At 36.7% G+C, this 24,153-nt stretch overlaps 1 protein-coding gene across 10 annotated transcripts in view; it reads left to right on the top strand.

Moving 5' to 3' along the window:
* The window catches only part of TENM2 (teneurin transmembrane protein 2), a 3,817,113-nt gene that overhangs the window by 1,779,682 nt on the left and 2,013,278 nt on the right, over positions 1–24,153 (top strand). For all 10 annotated transcript variants that reach the window (XM_074390353.1, XM_074390351.1, XM_074390352.1 and 7 more), the window contains one exon: positions 23,766–23,810. The gene's annotated coding sequence lies outside the window, so the exon portion shown is untranslated. The remainder of the gene's footprint in view (positions 1–23,765; positions 23,811–24,153) is intronic.

Raw genomic sequence — 24,153 nt, 5'->3', positions numbered from 1 at the left:
CTTATTTTGAAATTAAGGTATTAGGTGCATAATACATGGTAATTATGTTTTGATGAATTGATGCTTTACCATTATACTAAAAAAATCATTTTTATGACTGGTAACATTTTTTACTCTGAAGTATACTTTTTCTGATATTTAACAGCCACTTCAGCTTTCTTTTGAAAGTGTTACTGTTGTGTGTATATATATATATATACATATATATGTGTATATATATATATATATATATATATATATATATATACATATGTACCACTCTTTTACTTTTATGTCTTCATCTCTTCATAGCTGTATCTTTATATTTGAAGAGACAATATTAAATATTAGTGTAATTATTGAAATGGTTAGGTTTAACTTTGTCATCAATAAACTCACTATTTGTACCTCTTTTGTTTGTTCTTTGAATTGTTGTTGTTTTACTGCCAACTATTGGATTAGATTTTATAACTTGAGTTTATCTTTGTTAGCCTATTAGCTAAAACTCTGTTTTGTTATTTTTGCATTTGCTTCAGGGTACATAGTTTACCTCTTATCACAGTCTATCAATATCATTTACTTTCTGCCTAAAAGACTGCCTTTAATATTTTTGTAGTGTGTATCAATTAATAATGAATTATTTCAGTTTTTGTGTTCTGGAAATGTCATTTTACCTGTTTTTGAATATTTTCACTGGATGTAGAATTCTGGGGTATAAGTATTCTTTTATTTTATTATTATTTTTTTTTGTAGTAGTTTAAAAGTATTGCTCAACTCTTTTCCTGAATATATTTCTTTCTAACAAGAAATCTACTGTCATCTTTACCTTTGTTACTCTGTACATAAGATTGTCTTTTAAGACTTCTTAATGATTACTGGTTCCCAGCAATTTGATTGTGATATGCCTTAGTATAGTTTAAAAAATTTTTCTGACCCTATGTGGTAGCTCATGCCTATAATCCTAGCACTTTGTGAGGCCATGATGGGATGATAGCCTGACTCTAGGAGCTCGAAATCAGCCTGGGCAACAAAGAAAGGCCTTTTCTCTACCAAAAAAATAAAAATAAAAATAAAAATAATGCTTTCTGGTGCTTGGGGATATATTTTGCCTCTTGGATCTGTATGTTTACAGTTTTCAGCAAATTTGGAAAGAATTCGGGTCATTGTGCTTCATTTATTTTCTCTCTCTCATGCCCTTTCACAGTTATTAGGCCACTGGCACTTGTCTCACAGAATGCTGATGTTCTTTTTCTTTTTGAAAAAATTCTCCCTTCTCTCTCTGCTTCATTTTAGTTTTTATTGCTATGTGTTTAAGTTCTTCTGCATTTCTTTTGTAATGTATAATCTGTTGTTAAACTCATCCAATGTAATTTTTATCTTACACATTGTAGTTTTTACCTCCGAGATATAAGTTGGTAAATACAATATATATCTATATATACATATATTTATACACACACACACACACACAAATATATATGTGTGTATGTATATATTTGATGTCTCAACTTTTTGAACAAATGGGAGGCAATTTTAGTAATTGCTTTAATATGCTTGTCTGTAAATAATAACATCTGTGTCATTTTAAGGTCAGGTAATTAATTAAACTCCTGTACATGGGCCATATTCCAAAGCTTATTTTTATAGTTTTGTGATATCTCTGGATATTTCTAAAAGTATTACAAAACTATAGTTATTTGAGTTTCTTACAGATTTACTCATCTTCAGAGACATAATTTGCAATTTTTTTTTCCTATTCTATAGGTTGTCTGTTTGCTCTGTTGATTATTTCTTTTGCCATGTACAAGCTTTGTAACTCAGTTAAGTTCCATTTGTCTGCTTTTGTTTTCATTGCAATTGCTTTTGGGGACTTGGAAATAAATTATTTGCCTAGGCCAATGTCCAGAAGAGCTTTTCCTACATTTTCTTCAAAGATATTTTATAGTTTTAGGACTTAGATTTAAGTCTTTAACCCATCTTGAGTTAATTTTTGTATATGGTGAGAGACAGTGATCTAATTTCATTCTTCTGCAAATAGCTAGCCAATTTACCTAGCACTATTTATTTATTTAATAGGTTCTCCTTTTTCTATTATTTTTGTAGATTTTGTCAAAGATAAAATGACCATAGGTATAGAGCTTTATTTCTGGGCTCTGTATTCTGTTCTTTAGGTTCTGGGGTACATGTGCAGAACATGAAGGATGGTTGCATAGGTACATACATGGCAATGTGGTTTGCTGCCTTCATCCCCCCTCACCTGTATCTGGCATTTCTCCCCATGTTATCCCTCCCTAACCTCCCAACCCCCCTCTGTCCCTTCCCTATTCCTCCCGAACAGACCCCAGTGCGTGATGCTCCCCTCTTGTGTCCATGTTTTCTCATTGTTCAACACACATCTATGAGTGAGAACATCCGGTGCTTGATTTTCTGTTCTTGTGTCAGTTTGCTGAGAATGATGGTTTCCAGATTCATCCATGTCCCTACAAAGGACACATACTCATCATTTTTTTTATGGCTGCATGGTATTCCATGGTGTATATGTACCACATTTTTTTAGTCCAATCAATCATTGATGGGCATTTGGTGTATATGTGCCACATTTTCCCTGTCCAGTCTATCATTGATGGGCATTTGAGTTGGTTCCAGGTCTTTGCTATTGTAAACAGTGCCTCAATGAACATATGTGTGCATGTGTCTTTACAATAGAATGATTTATAATCCTTTGGATATATACACAGTAAAGGGATTGCTAGGTCAAATGGAATTTCTATTTCTAGGTCCTTGAGGGAGTACCACACTATCTTCCACAATGGTTGAACTAGTTTATACTCCAGCCAACAGTGTAAAAGTGTTCCTATTCTCCACGTCCTTTCTAGCATCTGATGTCTCCAGATTTTTTAATGATCACCATTCTAACTGGCATAAGATGATATCTCAATGTAGCTTTGATTTGCATTTCTCTAATAACCAGTGATGATAAGCATTTTTTCATGTTTGTTGGCTTCATAAATGTCTTCTTTTGAAAAGTGTCTGTTTATATCCTTCACCTCCTTTTGAATGGGTTTCTTTCTTTTTCTTTCTTTCTTTTTTTTTTTTTTTAATTGTAAATCTGTTTTAGTTCTTTGTAGATTCTGGATATTAGCCCTCAGTCAGATGTAGACTGCAAAAATGTTTTCCCAATTCTGTTGGTTGCCAGTTCACTCTAATGATTGTTTCTTTTGCTGTGCAGAAGCTCTGGAGTTTGATTAGGTCTCATTTGTCTATTTTGGCTTTTTTTGCCAATGCTTTTGGTGTTTTAGTCATGAAGTCCTTGCCTATGCCTATGTCCTGAATGGTTTTGCCTAGGTTTTCTTCTAGGGTTTATAGGGTGTTAGGTCTTATGTTTAAGTCTTTAATACATCTGGTGTTAATTTTAGTGTAAGGTATCAGGAAGGGGTCCAGTTTCTGTTTTTTGCACATGGCTAGCCAGTTTTCCCAACACCATTTATTAAACAGGGAATCCTTTCCCCATTGCTTGTTTTTGTGAGGTTTATCATAGATCAGATGGTTGTAGATGTGTGGCATTGCTTCCGAGGCCTCTGTTCTTTTTCATTGGTCTATATCTCTGTTTTGGTACCAGTACCATGCTGTTTTGATTACTGTAGCCTTATAGTATAGTTTGAAGTCAGGTACCTTGATGCCTCCTGCTTTGTACTTTTTGCTTAGAATTGACTTGGCTATGCACACTCTCTTTTGGTTCCATATCAAGTTTAAGGTGATTTTTTTCCAGTTCTGTGAAGAGGATCATAGGTAGCTTGATGGGGATAGCACTGAATCTGTAAATTACTTTGGGCAGTATGGCCATTTTCACGATATTGATTCTTCCTAACCATGAGCGTGGAATGTTTTTCCATCCGTGTGTGTTCTCTCTTATTTCCTTGAACACTGGTTTGTAGTTCTCCTTGAAGAGGTTTTTTACATCCTTTGTTAGTTGTATTCCTAGGTGTTTTATTCTCTTTGTAGCAATTGTGAATGGTAGTTCATTCCTGATTTGGCTCTCTTTAAGTCTGTTATTGGTGTATAGGAATGCTTGTGATTTCTTTACATTGATTTTGTATTCTGAGACTTTGCTGAAGTTGCTTGTCAGTTTCAGGAGATTTTGGGCTGAGATGACAGGATCTTCTAAATACAGAATCATCTCGTCTGCAAATAGAGACAATTTGACTTCCTCCTTTCCTATTTGAATACCCTTTATTTCTTTTTCTTGCCTGATTGCTCTGGCTAGAACTTCCAGTACTATATTGAATAGGAGTGGTGAGAGAGGACATCCTTGTCTAGTGCCAGATTTCAAAGGAAATGCTTCCAGTTTTTGCACATTCAGTATGATATTGGCTGTGGGTTTGTTGTAAATAGCTTTTATTATTTTGAGACACGTTCTATTGATACCTAGTTTACTGAGAGTTTTCAGCATAAAGGACTGTCGAATTTTGTTGAAGGCTTTCTCTGCATCAATTGAGATAATCATGTGGTTTTTGTCTTTGGTTCTGTTTATGTGGTGGATTACACTTATAGACTTGTGAACCAGCCTTGCATTCCCTGGGATGAAGCCTACTTGATCATGATGGATAAGCTTTTTGATGTGCTGTTGCATTCAGTTAGCCAGTATTTTATTGAAGATTTTTGCATCTATGTTCATCATGGATATTGGCCTGAAGTTTTCCTTTTTTTGTTGAGTCTCTGCTCGGTTTTGGTATCAGGACGATGTTGGTCTCATAAAATGATTTCGGAATGATTCCCTCTCTTTGGATTGTTGTGAGTAGTTTCAGAAGGAGTGGTACCAGCTCCTGTTTGTATGTCTGAAAGAATTCAGCTGTGAACTTATCAGGACATGAGTTTTTTGGGGGTGGTAGGCTATTAGTTGCTGACTCAACTTCAGCCCCTGTTATTGGACTATTCAGGATTTTGACTTCTTCCTGGTTTAGGCTTGCGAGAATGCAGGTGTCCAGGAATTTATCCATTTCTTTCAGGTTTACTGGTTTATGTGTATAGAGTTGTTTGTAGTAATTTCTGATGATAGTTTGTATTTCTGTGGAATCTGTGATGATATCCCCTTTATCATTTTTTTAATTGCATCTGTTTGATTATTCTCTCTTTTCTTTTTTATTAATCTGGCTAGTGATCTGTCTATTTTGTTGATCTTTTCAAAAACCCAGCTCCTGGCTTTACGGATTTTTTTGAAGGGTTTTCTGTGTCTCTATCTCCTTCAGTTCTGCTCTGTCTTAGTTATTTCTTGTCTTCTGCTAGGTTTTGAGTTTTTTTGATCTTGCTCCTTTAGCTCTTTCAATTTTGATGATAGAGTTTCAATTTTAGATCTTTCCTTGCTTCTCATATGGGCATTGTTGCTGTAAAATTTCTGGTAGACACTGCTTTAAATGTGTCCCAGAGATTCTGGTATATTGTATCTTCTGGTACGTTATTCTTGGTGGTTTCAAAGAACCTCTTTATTTCTGCCCTCATTTCATTGTTTATCTAGTCAACATTCAAGAGCCAGTTGTTCAGTTTCCAAGAAGTTGTGTGATTCTGAGTTAGTTTCTGAATTCTGAGTTCTAATTTGATTGCAGTGTGTTCTGAAAGACTGTTATGATTTCCATTCTTTTGCATTTGCTGAGGAGTGATTTACTTCCAATTATTTGGTCAGTTTTAGAGTAGGTGTGATGTGGTGCTGAGAAGAATGTATATTCTGTGGATTTTGGGGTGAAGAGTTCAGTAGATGTTTATTAGGTTTGCTTGGTCCAGGTCTGAGTTCAAGACCTAGATATCCTTGTTAATTTTCTGTCTCATTGATCTGTCTAATATTGACAATGGAGTGTTAAAGTCTCCCACTATTATTGTGTGGGAGTCTTTTTGTATCTGGGTGCTCCTGTATTGGGTGCATATATATTTAGATTGTTAGCTCTTCTTGTTTTATTGATCCTTTTACCATTATGTAATGTACTTCTTTGTCTCTTTTGATCTTTGCTGGTTTAAAGTCTATTTTATCAGAGACTACAATTACCACTCCTGCTTTTTTTTTTTTTTTTTTTTTTTGCTCTCCATTTGCTTGGTAAATCTTCCTCCATCCCTTTATTTTGAGCCTATGTGTGTCCTTGCATGTGAGATGCGTTTCCTGAATACAGCACACTGATGGGTTTTGGCTTTTTATCCAATTTGCCAGTCTGTGTCTTTTGATTGGGGCATTTAGCCCATTTACATTTAAGGTTAATATTGTTATTTGTGAATTTGATCCTGCTATTTTGATTCTAGCTAGTTGTTTTACCCATTAGTTGACAGTTTCCTCATTTTGTCGATGCTCTTTACCATTTGCTATGTTTTTGGAGTGGCTGGTGTTGGTTGTTCCTTTCTATGTTTAGTGCCTCTTTCAGGAGCTCTTGTAAAGCAGGCCTGGTGATGATGAAATCTCTGAGTACTTTCTTGTTCATAAAGGATTTTATTTCTCCTTCACTTATGAAGCTTAGTCTGGCTGGATATGAAATTCTAGATTGAAAGTTATTTTCTTTAAGGATGTTGAATATTGGCCTTCACTCTCTTTAGGCTTGTAGGATTTCTGCTGAGAGATTCACTGTGAGTCTGATGGCCTTGCCTTTGTGGGTAACCCAACCTTTCTCTCTGGCTGTCCTTAGCATTTTATCCTTCATTTCAACCCTGGTGAATCTGATGGTTATATGCCTTGGGTTTGCTGTTCTTGGGGAATATCTTTGTGGTGTCCTCTGTATTTTCTGGACTTGAATATTGGCCTGCCTTTCTAGGTTGGTGAAGTTCTCCTGGATAATATCCTGAAGAGTGTTTTCCAGCTTGGATTCATTCTCTCTGTCACATTCAGGTACATCTATCAAATGTACATTAGGTCTTTTCACATAATCCCATATTTCTTGGAGGCTGTGTTTGTTTCTTTTCACTCTTTTTTCTCTAATCTTGCCTTCTCATTTTATTTCATTGAGTTGATCTTCAATCTCTGATATCCTTTCTTCTTCTTGGTGGATTCAGCTATTGAAACTTGTGTATGCTTCATGAAGTTCTCGTGTTGTGTATTTCAGGTCCATCAAGTCATTTATTTTATTCTCTAAGCTCTTCATTCCCATTAGCATTTTGTCAAACCTTTTTTCAAGGTTCTTAGTTTCTTTGCTTTAGGTTAGAACATGTACTTATAGTTTAGAGAACTTTGTTATTACCCACTTTCTTAAGCCTGTTTCTGTCAATTCATCAGACTCATTCTCCAACCAGCTTTGTTCCCTTTCTGGTGAGGAGTTGCGATCCCTTGGAGGAGGAGAGGCATTCTGGTTTTGGATGTTTTCATCCTTTTTGCACAGGTTTCTTCTTATCTTTGTGGACTTATCTACTTGTGTTCTTTGTAGTTGCTGACTTTCAGTTAGGGTTCCTTTTTGTTGATGATGAAGTTATTTCTGTTTTTTAGTTTTCCTTCTATCAGTCAGGCCCCTCTGCTGTGGGACTACTGGAGGTCCACTCCAGACCCTGCTAGCCTGGGGATCACCTCCAACAGTTGCAGAATAGTGAGGGTTGCTGCCAGTTTCTTCTTTTGTTATCATAGTCCCAGGAGGATACCCGTGAGATGTCAGTCTGAGCTCTCCTTTATGAGGTGACTCTTTGGATAAACAGGGGTCAAGGAACTGTTTGAGGAGATAGTCTGATCCTTATAGGAGCTCAAGTGCTGAACTGTGAGCTCCACTGTTCCATTCAGAGCTGCTGAGCAGGTACATTTAAGTCTGCTGCATTGGAACTCATAAGCGCCTTTTTCCTAGGTGCTCTGTCCTGGGAAAATGGGCTTTATTTATAAGTTCATTATGTGATGCTGCCTTTTTTTAGAGATGCCCTGCCCAGCTAGGAGGTAGCCTAGTCACAGTCTGCCAGCAGAGGCATGGTTGAGCTGCAGTGGGCTCTGCCCATCTGCTGTGTAAGCTTCCATGCAGTTTGGTGTATAGAGATGTAGTTAGAACTGCCTTGGTAATGGCGGTCTGCCTCAGTAATGGTGGATTGCTTCAGTAATGGCAGACTGCCTCTGTAATGGCAGACTGTCTCAGTAATGGCGGACTGCCTCAGTAGTGTGGACTGCCTCCATAATGGCAGATGCCCTTCCCCCGACAGAGCTGGACCCAGGCTGTGCTTGCTGCGAAACTCTCAATCCAGAGCATTTCAGATTGCTGGTCTTTATGGGGGTAGGACCCACCGAGCCAGATCACCTGACTCCCTGTTTGAGCCCCCTTTTTTTCAGTTGAATGAGTGGCTCTGTCTGAAAGGCATTCCAGGCACCAGTTGAAATGGGTGCCCAGATTTGTGTGAGTTTTCGTGTGGAGACCCACTGCAAGGGCTGAAACAGCCATGCTGGAAACTCATGATGCTTTTCAGCCCAGGAGACTCCTGGTCTGTGGGTAGTAAAAACTCATTTGGAAATTTGGTGATCACTCATCCTCTGGGTTGTTCTCTCTGAGAACTAACTATACTCCAGAGCTGTTCCTATTTGGCCATCTTCGCTGCTTTAGTTATTATAACCTTGTAGCATAGTTTGAAGTCAGGTAATGTGATACCTTTGCATTTGTTCTTTTTTTCTGAAGATTTCTTTGGCTATTCAGGCTCTTTTTTGGTTCTATTGCATAAAAAGTATTCAGTGAAATCCAACATCCCTTCATGATAAAAACTTTCAACACATTAGGCATTAAAGGAATATATCTCAAAATAATAAGAGCCATCTATGACAAACCCACAACCAAAATCATATTGAATGGGGAAAAGTTGAAAGCATTCCCCCTCAGAAGTGGAAAAAGACAAGGATTTCCACTCTCATCACTTCTATTCAATATTGTACCAGAAATCCTAGTCAGAGCAATTAAGCAGAGGAAAGAAATAAAAGGCATCCTAATTGGAAAAAAAGAAGTCAAGTAATCTCTCTTCACTAATGACATTATTGTGTACCTAGAAAACCCTAAAGACTCCTTCAAAAGATGCCTAGACTTGATTAACAACTTCAGCAAACTTTCAGGATAAAAAAATCAACATGTAAGAATCAGTAACATTTACATACGCTGATAGTATTCAAACTGAGAACCAAAGCTTGCCATTATATAATTTATAAAAATTTAAATTATCAGATAACTGTAAAATATTTTTATATTGTTTTAACTTTAATTTCATTTCTTCAGTTACTGATAAGGTCAAACATTTTCATCTGATATTCCTTTATATTTGCTTTCCTGTGAGTTACCTCTTTATAACTTTTGCCAACTTTCACTTTCTTTATTTGTAGATTGTGTGTGTGTGTGTGTGTGTGTGTGTGTGTGTGTGTGGTAGATATTTAAAAGCTTTTGTAGTTAGCCAAATGTACAGTTTTGAGAGGAAAACATATGACGATTATGTATATATATATTTTAACTCTTGTTGCCCAGGCTGGAATGCAATGATGTGATCTTGGCTCAGTGTAACCTCCACCTCCTGGGTTCAAGTGATTCTTCTGTCTCAGCCTCCCTAGTAGCTGAGATAATAGGCACCTGCCACCACACCTGGTTAATTTTTTTGTATTTATTAGAGATAGGGTTTCATCTTGTTAGTCAGGGTGGTCTCGAACTCCTGACCTCAGGTAATCCACCCACCTCGGCCTACCAAAGTGCTAGGATTACAGGTATGCATCACCATGCCCTGCTGATTATGTATACTTCTAATCAGTCCAGTCCCCTCACTCCCTGAGTCTTCACCTGAACCACTCTAACCATCACATCACCTAGACCAAGTCCAGAGAACTGGCCCTTGCCTGGTTTCAGGCACACATACACTTTGGGCTATATATTATTTTATGATTATATTTATAATTCATATTAAACTGTAATAACATGCTTATTCTGGGTCTTCCTGCACATACAATTTGAGTGGAAATTAGATACTCTGATTAATCTAGTAGCAGAGTAGCATGAGAGCTGTTTTAGGCATTTAGTCTGGATTTGAAACTTGGTAAGTAAGAAAACTCCAGAAAACTAATTCAATTATTTATTTTTCATTCACAAATGGCAGAAATATAGCTATAGACCAGTGTATATAACTTGAATAGAATTACACAGAAATTTGCTGTCTGAGACTGAGCTTCTAAGGATGTAGGTGAGACTGGATCAATTTATCAAGAAAGAAATACAGATCTTCCATTTTAATTTAATTACAACTATCAAGCATGAATTTACATAGTGTCATCTTCAGCAGAATTGAGGCAAATGTCAACATACTAGTGAAAACGCCTAACTGATCAAGTCTACGTGGTTATATATATATATATAATAATTTTGTTTTAATTTGTTTGAATTGACAAGGTATGTGATACATGGTTTTTTCCATTCCCAACCTTTTCGTCCTCTATAATTACTGCCCTTTTTGTGTGAATGTTTCTGGTAAGCGCCTTGAGAATGGAGTCTTGCTTCATTTCTTTTCTAATCCCTCTTAGCATTTAGCACCATAATTTCAATGTCTCTAAATGTGCGGTCAAGGAAACGTTGGCTACTTCATCTTTACTGCTGCTGTTGCTGATGATGTTGATACTAATGATAATAATAACGATGATAATAGCTGACATTTAGTTGATGTTACATGTTACACACCATCCTAAATGTGAATTCTCCAGCTTTTACGAATGAGGAAACTGAGGCAAATAAAGGTGAGAAGATTGGTTGAGCCAAGGTTCCGGTGCAAACACCTGGACATGGTCATGCTGGGCTCCAGATCACTGCACTGTGTCCAATTCAAATACAGCCTCAGTTTGGGACTTTTGTAAATCAGCGCTTTGTTTGCAAGTCTGTCTCTCCTACTAGGCCTCATGCTTGTTGAAGTCAGGCCTGACTTGTTTATCTTTGTTCTTCCAGGCTGTAGCACACTGTATGACACAGAATATGCTCTCAATAAATGTTATTCAAATAATGAATCTGATGAGCAGCATGCCCTTCTATCAGAATCTGATCAGCAGCAGACAAAGCTTCTGTATCTCTTTTATAGCTCCTCAGAATGCATATTGCTACATGCAATGAGTACTCTGGGAATGTTAATTGATGAAGTGACTGCAGTTAATAACATATATTTTCACTCATCATCATAAATGTGGGTGATTGTGTGAGTCAGCTATTGTTGCACAATAAACAGTCTTAATGCTGGCTTCAAGCAACCATTTATTCTCTCTTACATGTGTGTAGGTAGGCACAGAATTGGCTTTCCAGTCTGCCGTGGGTGCCAGGGTGTGAGCTGGTTCCAAATATGCTACTGTATCTATCATCTCACTTGGTGCAAAATCATAGCCTGACAGCTTCTTTGTACAGAGAGGCAGAGGTGTGAGAGGACAAGCCCATCTATACAAGCACATTTCAGGCCTTCTTGACTAAAGCAAGTCACATGACTGAGCCCACTGTCAAGGTGCAAGTGTCTACTCAGTCAGCGAGAGGAATTGCGCAAGTCTGTGGAAAGGATGTAGATTCCTGCCGTGGTAAATAATGGAGTCAATAATTCAATCTACCACATTTGTACTGACCAAGCAAGTGACAGAGGAAAACATTTAGAAACACCAACAGCAAAATTTTGATTAAGTTCTTAAAGTAATGTGATAGAAGTTGGAAGCAAAATCCAAGCCAATTTTTATTTAATCACAGTCTTCTTCCACTCTTCCAACAAATGGTGGATAATGAGTATTACAGTCACTTCAACAGTAATCAACTATGGTATCTCAAACAGAAGATTATAACTTCAGCTGGAAATTGCGCAGCAGGACAGTTGAAGGCTTAAAAACAAACAACAGGCCAAAAAAAAAAAAAATCTCATTTAGTCTCAAATGATACTTTGCAATAAAGAGAAGAGGGTAGGGGCAGGGAAATTAAGAAATGAGCAACATGGGCAGAATTGTGTCCCAACAGAAGACTGGACGTTTCATTAAAGGAAGCGCCAGAGAGAATTTGAATATCAGACAATGATACATGAGTTAAATGTGACTGGCACTGACCAGTTATCACTGAAAAAAATGTATATGATAAAATAATAAGATAGGAAATCTGGGAAATTAAAACAGACAAGATAAAGATTTCCTTTTGTTCCACACTAGGAGAGTGATCTCTTGCATGCTTTTCTTTAAGATTCTTAAGCCTGTGGCATGAGTGATACAGAACAATGTAGGAGTAATTACTTGAATGTTTCAGTCTTTGAGAATCTGAAATAGGCTGTTTACTTACAGGTGCTGAATTCCTTTGCAGGTATACAGTTGAGCATGTCTCATTCTCTCTTGCCGCTGTCTAAGATCCTTTGACGGCAGTGTCAATTGCTAGGTCTAAATGAGGATCAGAGAGCAAAACTGAGGCATAAACTCATATGTCAACAGAACACAGGATATTCTACTTAAAGACGCAAATAATAAGGAAAAATGCATCATGCAGTAGCAATCCTTCTGCAATTGCTGAACATTTCCTTGCAACTTTTCTGTGTTTTTCAAGCAATTTTCTTTATTTTCCCTCACATGAAATGACACAGACCTGCAATTTCTCACTCCTTTCATTCAAATTGTGTGTCATTTTCCAGGGGCTCAGACACTTACTGTTTTATATCCGTACAAATGTATGTATGCATATATATGCACACATATAAGGAAAACATACGAACATTGTCTTCACAAAATATGCTTTACACTATCTTTAAAAAAGAGACAACAGGTGGATCTTAAAAATACGTTTTAAAAGTGTATGTATAAAAAGAAGATACCACAATTGTTTTACAAGAGAAAGTGTTCCTCAGTTTCCCACTCTTTTTCAAAGGTAAAATAGAATTAAACTTATCAAGAGTAATGACTATGAATAGGACCACAGTCTCAAATCATTCTTTCTACTTCTTAGGCCAAGAATGTGTTAGAATTGCTATGGCATTCCCAGCAGAAAGCCAAATGCATATCTAATTAGTAGAAACTATAGGATTATAGTAAAAAAAGAAAAACAAGATGACACTTTCCTAAAACATCTGCTTCTGATTGTAGAAACCCATGGAAGGAGAATGAATCCTGTGACTTGACTTGCTTTTCCGATATTACGTATATGCAATTCATACATTTCCTTTCTCTACTTATTTTTACCTATATCAGCCATGAGAATTTCAATGTGCAGGTGTATATCGAGATCTTGTAGACTAACTCAGAAGCTACTAAACTCAACTGCAGTTTTCTACATCCTGCCCAAATCAATCTTGAAGTCAGGACTTGGAGACCAGCCTGGCTAACATGGTGAAACCCCATCTCTACTAAATGTACAAAAATTAGTTGGGCTTGGTGGTGGCACCTGTAATCCCAGCTACTCAGGAGGCTGAGGCAGGAGAATTGCTTGAACCTGGGAGGTAGAGGTTGCACTGAGCCAAGATGGCACCACGGTACTCCAGCCTGGGTGACAAGAGTGAGACTCTGTCTCAAAAAAAAAAAAAAAAAAAAAAAAGAAAAGAAAAGAAAAGGAAACTTGGCCTTGGTCTAAGGAAATACCTCTTTCTTGCCCTTGCCCTCCTTATCATACTTTCCTCCATTCATTCATTCATTCACATCTCTGCTTATTTAGTAAACATTTTACAAGTCAAGTATTCTGATAGATGCCAGGGAGTAGAAGATGAAGTGGATGAGGGCACAACTGTTGAGAGAGTCACAGTCTAAAGTAGCAGATAGCCATATGAAGTTATAAAATGATGAGGAAAACATCAAAAGAGAGGTATGCAGAGTGCTGTGGAAGGAGCAAGAAAGCAATTAGTTCTGCCTACAGTAGCCCAGAAAGGCTCTACAGAGAAGGTGTCACTTTTGATAGATTTTGAAGGATAAGCAGAAATCTGTCAAGTACAGATAAAAATGGAGGACATGCCGAGAGCAGAGAGCCTTTGCAATTGCACTGAGGCCCTCCACCGTGATGCCCACTGATAGGTGACCTGCAGCCCCAAAAGGACTTAAAGCACTGCTGTATACAGTTACTGTTTTCACTGAGAAACTGCGTCCCCCTTGCTGTGTCCCAAATAAGATTATCGAATATGTCAAGTAACATAAAACTAGAATTTTTAAAAATGAATTTTCCTTATGCTAGTAAAGAGATAATTTTTACAAATATGACCATTTTTATCTTGGTATGGATCAGTCTGTAATTATATAAAAATTGTTATAATTGATACAGGCAATGGCATTCTGAAGCCTGCGTAAGTAGATAATATTTGCAAATTTGCCAGCTTGGCTTTGAACTGAATCCAGTGTTACTGTGTAACTGGGAGAAGGGGATGCTAAAAAAGAGAAACTTATTTTTTGTTATTAAGGCGTTTATTTTGAGAGAAATATCGTTGGAAGCTTGCCAAGTACTCCTATTTTCCTTTTAAAAATTCATGTAAATTTTTGGAGTACAAGTATAATTTTTTGGTTAGAGATAGGATCTCACTATGTTGCCCAGGCAAGTCTGCAACTCCTGGGCTCAAGGTAGCCTCCTGCCTCGGCCTCCCAAACTGCTGGGATTACAGGTGTGAGCCACCACACTCGGCCTTGAAGTATGATTTTGTTATATGCATAGGTTGCATAGTGGTGAAGTTAGGGCTTTTAATGCATCCAACACACAGATAATATACATTGTACCCACTAAGCAATTTTCCATCTGCCCCCCTCCCACTCACTACTCTTCTGAGTTTCCAATGTCTATCATTTCACACTCTATGTCCATATACACATTATTTAGCTCCAATTTATAAGTAAGAAAAAGGCCGGGATGGTGACTCATGCTTGTAACACCAGAAATTTGGGAGGATGAGAGGGAATCACTTGAATCCAGGGGTTCAGGGCTGCAGTGAGCCATGACTGCACCACTGCACTCCAGCCTAGGCAGCAGAGTGAGACATTGTCTCCAAAAATAATAATAATAATAATTAAATAATGAGAACATGTGATATTTGTCTTTTCTATCAGGACATGAGTATCTTTCAGGACCTGAGTTTTCAATTGCAGCAGGGGATTTTTCTTAATTATCCATATTCCCTGTTTTCCATATTCTGTTAAGCTTTCATTAAAAATAGAAATAGAGACTTTTAACCATAATTATTTTCTATCACCTTGATCAGTGCCCCCAAAAGGAATGAGAGTCATCTGTAAGCTTCCATGTGCCTTCTGGCAATTGTCATCTTCTGTGGCATAAGCACAAAGTTATTATGCATTACTTTTTTAAAAGGCAGGCAAAAAAAAAGTAATTCTAGATTTTATTGTGCCATTTTTACTAGTTAATTTTGCCTTCCTGATCAGATGCTATCTCCTTACCCATTTGAATAAGTACCTCTTTCTTTCCTTGCCTTATCTTCTTATATTATCTATATTGCATTTATACAATATTTGTGTCTTTTCTTTCATTTTAATACACCACATTTTGCTTGTCTACACTGTGAGACGGCTTTTCTTTTCTTCTTTTTTTTTTTTTTTTTTCTGTCACCATGCTGGAGTACAGTGACGCGATCTCAGCTCACTGTGACCTCCACCTCCCAGGGTCAAGCGATTCTACTGCCTCAGCCTACCAAGTAACCGGGACTGCAGGTGCCTGCTACCATATCTGGCTAATTTTTGTATTTTTAGTAGAGACAGGGTTTCATCATGTTGGCCAGGATGAGGGAGTCCCCGTTTCTAAGCAGAATTCCAGTCCTGGCCTTACCTGGCCAACTCTTGTCCCTTTGACACTTGGGCCCAATAGGTGAATTTAAAAGCACTTCAAATTCAAATTTCTTCCATTTTTTGGAGTCATCGTTGGTATCTTAATAGGCAGTAATATGTGCGATTCTATTTATCAGCAGTATGACTCTATTTAAGACCATCGTGGCAGAAGTCCATCATGGAAGTCTACCATTTCTACCTTGCCATCTAATCAGCCCCTTCCTACCACAACACTTAACTTTATCTACAGAGATATTACTTTCCTTATGTGGACCTCAAAAACATAGCCAAAGTTTACAGTCTGACAACCTTCTCACCAAATTAAGCCTATAAGTCTCTCCTTCCCAATCTTTCTCTCTCTTTCCCTCTCTCCAATTTTAATTTACTTTCTACAGACATGCAGTTTTTTGGACTACAGTGTTAATTCATGATTAATAATTAAGAGATTACACATACACATAAATTCAGGTTTTATAAGTTTTTTCTAGAAGGGTTTTATTGTTTCAAGTTTGCTGTGGTGTCTACTACAGGCGTCTGTCTCTTAACACCTAGTTGTCATTTCTCAACTCACTTAGGTTATTGTTTTCTCAAATGCCTGACCATTTTCATTCACTGATGTTGCCAACTTATACCTACAGTTATTTGAGTTTGCAACCCTGGGCATAGATATATCTACAAAATAGAAAAACAAGGTTTATTTTCAGAAAATGTAAGCCAAATCATTAAGTAATTTTTCCCAGCTCTCATAACAAATGCCTAGCCTTTTAATTCAGTCTAGTATCTTTTTTTTTTCAAAACCAGTGTTTCTCAAATGTACATCTGAATCACCTGGCATCCTAGAGTTTCCTATTTAGTATTGGGGCCAGGGAATTGCATTTCTAACAAGTTTCTAGTTGATACTGGTTGAGGGACCACACTTTGAGAACAGTGTGCTATACAGTTATACAAATTCCTTTCAATTTACTTTTGAGATGGAATATTTACTCTGCCTTCCAAATGATTGTAAACTTTAAAAACTGCTACAAAATAAATATAAAGTATGCTTCCTTCACTTGAGCATAAGCCCCATAAAAGCTGGAACATGGCTGGCTTCTTCATTTTACTATTTCCAGTTTTTGGTATAAGGAAGTAATTTATAATTTTTTAAAACAAATTAGTGAATAAAATGTGAAATGCAGAGCTTAGAAAAATGAAATAAAAATAGAAGACTGAAGTAGAGATCTGGTCCCTAACAATCAATTTCAATTTAAGAAAAATAATTCCTAAGGAACATGTATTTCCCTGATTTATTTGGTAGCTCAGTGATGCTTGTGTTAAGAATGCAAAAGGAAGCAGTGTATCATTCGCTGATGGTGCTCGTTGTAATAGTTCCTCCTCTGCATAGTTTCCACATGCACATTCAAAGGAGTGTAATCACTATCCAGAGACCAAATCCTCTGCCCTGACAGTTGGAAAATGACTCTGTGTGTTGACAGCCCCACAGGATGGGAAATGCAATAGCTCTGCTACGACTGTGTAATGTTGCTAAGCTTAATTGACTGCACCCATAAATAGTGGGAGAAAGTGAGAGTGGGTAATCCATCCTACTCTTAAATTATTATGTGGGACCAACCTCCCAGAGAATCTCTGTAGTATAAATCATTGATTGTTTCGATTTTAGGTTTCCTTGTTGTCTGTACCAAACCCAGGTCAAGTTTATTCACTTGCATTTTTCCTTCTCCTTTATTTTCTTTTTTAATCTTTGTGTTCTTGCTTTCACATTCTTCCCTTTCCTTTTCTTTCCCTTTGTAGATTTCCACAGAGCCACTCTTATTCCTCCATCCTCACTTCTTTTCCTTACTGTATACTCCAAGCAGCATTCAAACATGAATAAACACTACTCTTGCCTTCTCATCCTTTTCCAGATATTCCACTACCTAAACTAATTCACCCAGAGGCTTTTCAAAAGCTTGTCTATACACATTGTCACTCACTTGCTGTTCTGGTTCTCTACCACTCACTTCTTATTTCTATAGCCATAACTCTATAAAAGCTTTGGTGAAGGTCACCAATGACCTCCATGTTGGAAAGCTATGAACTTGACTCTTACTTGACTTTTTACTTGACTTCTCACCTCAGTTGACCATGCCTCCTACTTGAAAACTCTCTTCTCCTGGCTTCTATAATACTACTACAACTGCCTGGCTTTGTCTTTTCCTCTCTAACCACAGTTTCTCAGTCTCCTTCAATAGTTATGCTTTCTGTCACACTCTTAAAAATCAACGTTCTCTTTCTATAATCTTTCTCTAAGTGATCTTCCACACCCATAACTTAATGCTCTCCAAATGGTAATATTTACCCTTCACTATCATTCATCCATACCACTCTTTTGAGAGACAGGGTAATGGATCCACCGCCTCTATTTGGATGCTTCTCAGGTATCCCAAACTTAAATTGTTCAAAATCCTATGCTTGAATTTCCACCTCCACACTTTACCAACAGAAAACATTTCTCTCTTTCACCTATTACATCGAATCCACAAATTCATGTCAACATCTATGTCCAAAGTATCCATCCATCCTCAGCTGTACCATTCACTCCCTAGTCTTACCCATGAGTATCTCTTTGTTCTTATAATGCCCTCTTACCTATCACCTCACATACCTCCTTCTTATATACTTCATGACTTCTGTCTCCAACACTGACAGTTTTATTTTATTTCTAAGTAAAAAACAAAATTTATCACTATTTAAATTCTTTCTATTTTTGCCCATCAAATCTGGAATATAATCTGAGAAAAATAACCTCTAAAATTCTTAATATAATTAACAAACACTGCTGGATGATCCCATTTTGCTGTTGTCATTTTTACCACTTTTCTCGCAGCTCACAGCATCTAGTATATCAAATTCTTTCCCGTCTCTGGATCTTTGCTCCAGTTAGCCATCTACCTGAAATGCTATTCTCCCTACTCTTCATCCAGATAATTCTTATTCATCTGTAATTCCCAATGTAAATATCCTTTCCTCAAAGAGTCCTTCTTACAGTCCTAAGTCTAAATTAAATTTCTTCTTCTTCTTTTTTTTGAGATGGAGTCTCACTCCTTTGCCCAGGCTGGAGTGCAATGGCACAATCTGGGCTCACTGCAACTTCCGCCTCCCAGGTTCAAGCGATTCTCATGCCTCAGCCTCCCAAGTGGTTGAGATTACAGGCATGCACCACCATGCCTGACTAATTTTTGAATTTTTAGTAGAGATGGGATTTCACCATGTTGGCCAGCCTGCTCTTGAACTCCTGACCTGAGGTGATCCACCCACCTTGACATCCCAAATTGCTGGGATTCCAGGCATGAGCCACCATGTCCGGCCAGTCTAAGTTAACTTTTACCAGTACACTTTTAGAGCGTGTATCCATTTTTTTTGGTTGCACTTATCATGATTTGTAATGATACTTTTATATATGATGTTTATGTTGTCTCCTTAATATACTATAAGCTTTATGAATAAAGCAACCTTGGTTATTTTTCTTTCTTTTTAAAATCAATGTATTATCAGTCTGTAGCTTAGTATCTAATAGAATTTAAACCTTTGGCAAATACCTGTTGATTAAAAGGTCTTCCTCACAATTCTCTTCTCATAGATATCCCTTAGCTCCCATCGTTATTTTTAACTTTTCTCAGATTTTTTCCTTCCTTTCTTTTTCTTCTTTCTTTTCTTCCTGTATTCCTTCATGACAAATGCAGACTTGTCAGTGAAATAAAAAAAATTGGCACCTACTTATGTAAAGCTCCATCTTATTTAAGATAAGACAACATCTTAGTTTGTTTCCTGTTGTTATAAGAGAACATTACAGACTGCATAGTTTATTTAAAATACAAGTTAATTTAGTTTACAGTTCTAGATTCATGCTGGGAAGTCCAACAACATGAAGCCAGCAACTGTCAAGGTCATCTCATGGTGGAAGGGCAGAAGGCGGAAGTGAGTACACAAGACAGAGACAGGAGAGGCCAGACTTCTTTATAACAATACACGCTTGCAATGACTAATTGACTCCTGGTTTAACAGTATCAACCCATTCATGAGGGCTCTGCCCTTATCACCCAACCACTTCTTATAAGGCCTCACCTTCCAACATTGTTACGTTGGGGATTAAGTTTCCAACACATGAGTCTTTGGAGGGCACATTCAAATGGTAGCAGACAATTAGTTTAATTAACTGAAAGACAGAAATCTATGCTCAGAAATCTATGCTCAATAGCAAATTAACATTTTCCTTCATTCGATTTGCCTCTCTCTATTTTTTTTTTTTTTTATTTTGCCTCTGACTATGTAAACCTAGACCATTTGGAAGAATGATATTTCCTAAATAACCAAGATATATATTTTTTACTCAAAACACCCAGGACTAACTCTCTATACTGATGCATTCAATCATTCATTTATTCGTTTGTTAATCAATTATTGATTGAGATTCTACTGTGTGTTCTGCATTTTTATCATTTAAATCCTTAATTCCCAACTTACTGAATTATCTTGATAAATTAATTATTCATTCCTTAGTTCCGTTATCTCCTAAAATTGATAAAAATAGTAACTAACTTGTAGGGATGTTATGAGAAGTAAATGAGTTATTGTATGTGTAATCAGCCAGCACATAATGAACTCCAAATACAGCATTATTTTTAGTATCACCATAAGTTAATCATTGCTTTTTTAGACATTGAATTATATAATATTGAACAAATAAGGTTTATGCCTTTACATAGCTTATACTCTAGTGCAGGGCAAACTGTGACCCTTTGACCTAGTCTGCTGCCCAATTTTGAAAAGAAAGCTTTATTTGAACACAGCTAGCCTATTCCTTTACATTTTATCTATAGCTGCTTTTGTGCTGCAAAGGCAAAATCGAGTAGTTGCTACATAGATGGTATATCCTGAAAAGCAGAAAATACTACTATTTTTCTCTTTACAGAAAGTTTGCTGACTTCTCTTTTTGTGAAAATAGATACACTTTCTTTAGGAGATAGCCTAGGTATTGGAAATTCTATTGGGGTCAGGGAGATCTAGGTTAGCTCTGTCTTTCCTATGAAAGCAACTTCTTGCATGGTTGTAGCATTCGAATCCTATCTTTCCTAAACCTTAGTTTCCTTGATGCCACAATGGGCTCAATTTCTATCTCTATATTTTCTTATATGATTAAAGAATAAAATATATATAAAGTGTCTGAAAATTTTGGTGTTATAAAATTGTTTCTTTTTCCTTTTGGAGAATAAAGGGTTTCTTTTATACTGACATTTGTAAGTATTAATATTTAGTACAACTGTACAGCTACATAAAACCAATTTAGAAGTCAAAGTAATCATAGTCTATAATAAAATAAGATTCAATAGAAAAATAATAGATTTTTATTAAAGTGAGTACAAAGGAAAGATACAAGTGAAACTTTTCCACTCCCCATGCTAGAGCTATTTGCATTTCACCATCAAAATCTTGGTTTAAATTTGTTATAGTTAAGCTATAGGTTTAAACCCTTTATATGCTAATGATTTTTTATTTCTAATTAGGTTTCCAAGGTGCTTTTAGTAGAAAAATCAACTGAAAATAATGTGTAAACGAAATTACTTAGGAGAACAATCTTGCTCTATAAGAAGGAAATAATTTGTTCTGTTTTTTTAAGATGACTCTTTAATAATAGCTTAAAACAATAAATCTATGAAGGTTTGTTTTTTCACAGTAGTTAACCAGTCAGTAATGCTGCTGACAAAATCCCAATTTAAAAAATGACCTTTTAAAGATGCCATATAAAATTAAATTTTAATGAGTGATAATAAATGGTGATACTTTTCACAGGAGGAAACACAAAGCTTGCCTGGAGCCCTTGCTACATGGCATCCACTTTAACGCTCTATTATTGTGTCTTCCCTTTCATTATTTTCAAGGGAAGATGATGGGAATGCAGCACCTTTGAAGAACCCAAAACAGTTTTAATATTGTGCTTACTAAAGGCGATCTTCATCGCTGGATAATTAGGCAGATGGACCTCCATCGCTTTAGTGATGATTCTTTTGTAGAATGCTGCTCCGTCCCTCCACAATGACAGTATAAGATATTTAAGCATTCCTTTGATTATGTGGCTGATTGAAAAATAAATCACCATGATTGGGCTCAAAAAAATAAGTGTTTGCACCAGATGGAAACTCTGCTACCGTTCTGTGGCAAGAGCAGAAAGGTCTTCGCGCTGGTCAGCTTTCAGGTGGAAAACATTTGGCAAACAATCAAATTAATTCTAGGGGAAAAAAAAATGAATGTACCATTACCCCTCACATGGCTTGCTGGCCTCCTTTACAAAATAGGAATTGTTACCAATGCTTCTTAGGCCAGTATTACTTGTCTTTTACTAATCCTCTGGGTCACTCAAATTCATGATCCCATTCACTAAATAAGAACAGTTTATCATAAAGTGCAATAATCATGACAAACCTAATTATTTGTTTTCAAGTTTAAATTTCAAAAAATTGTGAAGCTTCTGCTTTTCACGATGACTCTTTCTCTACCTGTTTTGCCCTGAGGATCCTATTAGCAGAGAGCTGAGCAATTTGATTTTATCAGAAATAAATTATGCTTCCGTTTTTAAAATATAAAGACTGAAGGACTATAAAAATTAGGCATTTGTTTGAACCTACATCACTTGATATTTTCTTCTTCAATGCATAGAGTTTTTGGTGCTAATGTAAAACAACACCTTCTTCGGAAAGTTCAGAGCCAGGTCTCCTTAAAGGAATGTCAGCCAGACTGGGAGGCATGCCCAAAATGAAATATGTTACCTCGGGGGTGAGGTGTGGAGGGGATGTTTGGTGCCTCGGAAACTGTTCCCAAGATAAGCTATTTGTATAATACAGAGTGGGGAGGTAACTAAGCTAGTCACACTCTGTTTAAAAATGATTGGAAAATAGCAATTCCCAAAAAATTGGATAAATTTTTACTTCTCTCACCAAGGGTCTGGGATAAATGACACCTTTAATTACTAAGGACTGTTGGTACCACTCTGGTAACAAGCTGCTATAAATGACAATTCCAATTGTCCCCACATCAAGTGCTTCATATAAATGCATTTTTGTCTTAAGTACAGTTGTTGGTGCAGCTTTCATTATTTTTCTTTGTCAACATATGATAGAAGGAAGTGGTGGTGCCAGCTTGTTATTTCACTGCTGTTTTGTTGTCTGTTTTGCCCAATGGCTAAAGAGCCAGTGTGTTTTGGCCAGTCGTAACTTGTTATTCTAATAGCAGTGGGGCCCCATGAGGGTGCTTAACTTTGACTTCAATAAAATTGCAATTAGAAAAAGAGGTAACTCTCCAGTGCTTAACAAACCTCAATCTTTACTTAGTTTTCAGAATTATATCAAAATGCACTGCATATCAAACCATTCTCTTTTGATTTTTGACTTTTTAAAAGTATTACAAATAAACAATCAGTTTTTCAGACGCACATGCTTAGATGCTTAAAATTAACTCTTTGAGATCTGAGAGTTTAATTCTGCTATTTCTCTATTATACTCACCCTCTCCTTTCCCTCTCATTTCACTAGATGAGAATCTATGCCTAACTTGTGAAGTTCCCAGCATCCATTTTGCTTGGTACATATTGAATTTGGCTGCCTGATTGTTTCTCCTAAATTAATGTAGATGTATTTAGGGATGAGACAATTAAAGAAATAAGAGTAAATGGGAGAGGAGGTTGACATAAGTAAATAACAGGAAAGGGAAAATTGGTTCATGTGTTCTTTTTTCCAATGTATTTAAAGAAATTTTTTAAATTCCAAAATGAAATATAGATCCAAATACTGTATTTAACTCAAAATCTAAAGACAGATGGATTCTGAAGAAAAAGGGAGCAGTCTAGGATTCCTGAACAGATGTGTCCTGATCTACTTTGGTCTACAACTGGTAAAGTGGATGGTTAATGACAGAAAACATTAAAACAATTTTCAACAACTCGTCAAAGATTTTTTTTAAAGCAAAGCTGCCATTCAGCAGCTAATTTGAATTATAGTCTTGATTAAGTTATGTAACTTGTAGGTACATGAACAATAAGTACTTCTTGCTTTTTCTTTCTTTAGAAATGATGAGTGAATGAAGGCGGGAGTTACTGGACGGAAGGTAGGGTAAGTTGTATTCTATTTATTTCTTACTTTTGAAGTGTGTGGTATACATTGTGCACAACTTGTTCAGGAACTCTTGAGGATTTGGATCTCAGGTAAATTAGACAAATTTAGTCTTTCAGGGCAAAATGAAGTGTTTGCTTTAGCTGTGCTGCACGGAAATAGACCACCTGACCCTGACATTTTGAGACCTGTGTTTTCTGCTTGCCAGCTACCATACTGTTCAATATTGTTTAGGTAGATCATGGCTCAAGTGGCAAGAGAAACTCTGGGTGAATTTCTGTTTCAGAATTGTGAGTTTCACCTGTCTATGTAGTTGTTATTATTTAAATCCAGCGTTGCAAAG

This window comes from Saimiri boliviensis, chromosome 20 (assembly GCF_048565385.1).
Source record: "Saimiri boliviensis isolate mSaiBol1 chromosome 20, mSaiBol1.pri, whole genome shotgun sequence".
Taxonomy (NCBI): Eukaryota; Metazoa; Chordata; class Mammalia; order Primates; family Cebidae; genus Saimiri; species Saimiri boliviensis.
The sequence above is the reverse complement of the archived record's forward strand: the minus strand, read 5'-3'. Positions and strand labels throughout refer to the sequence as shown.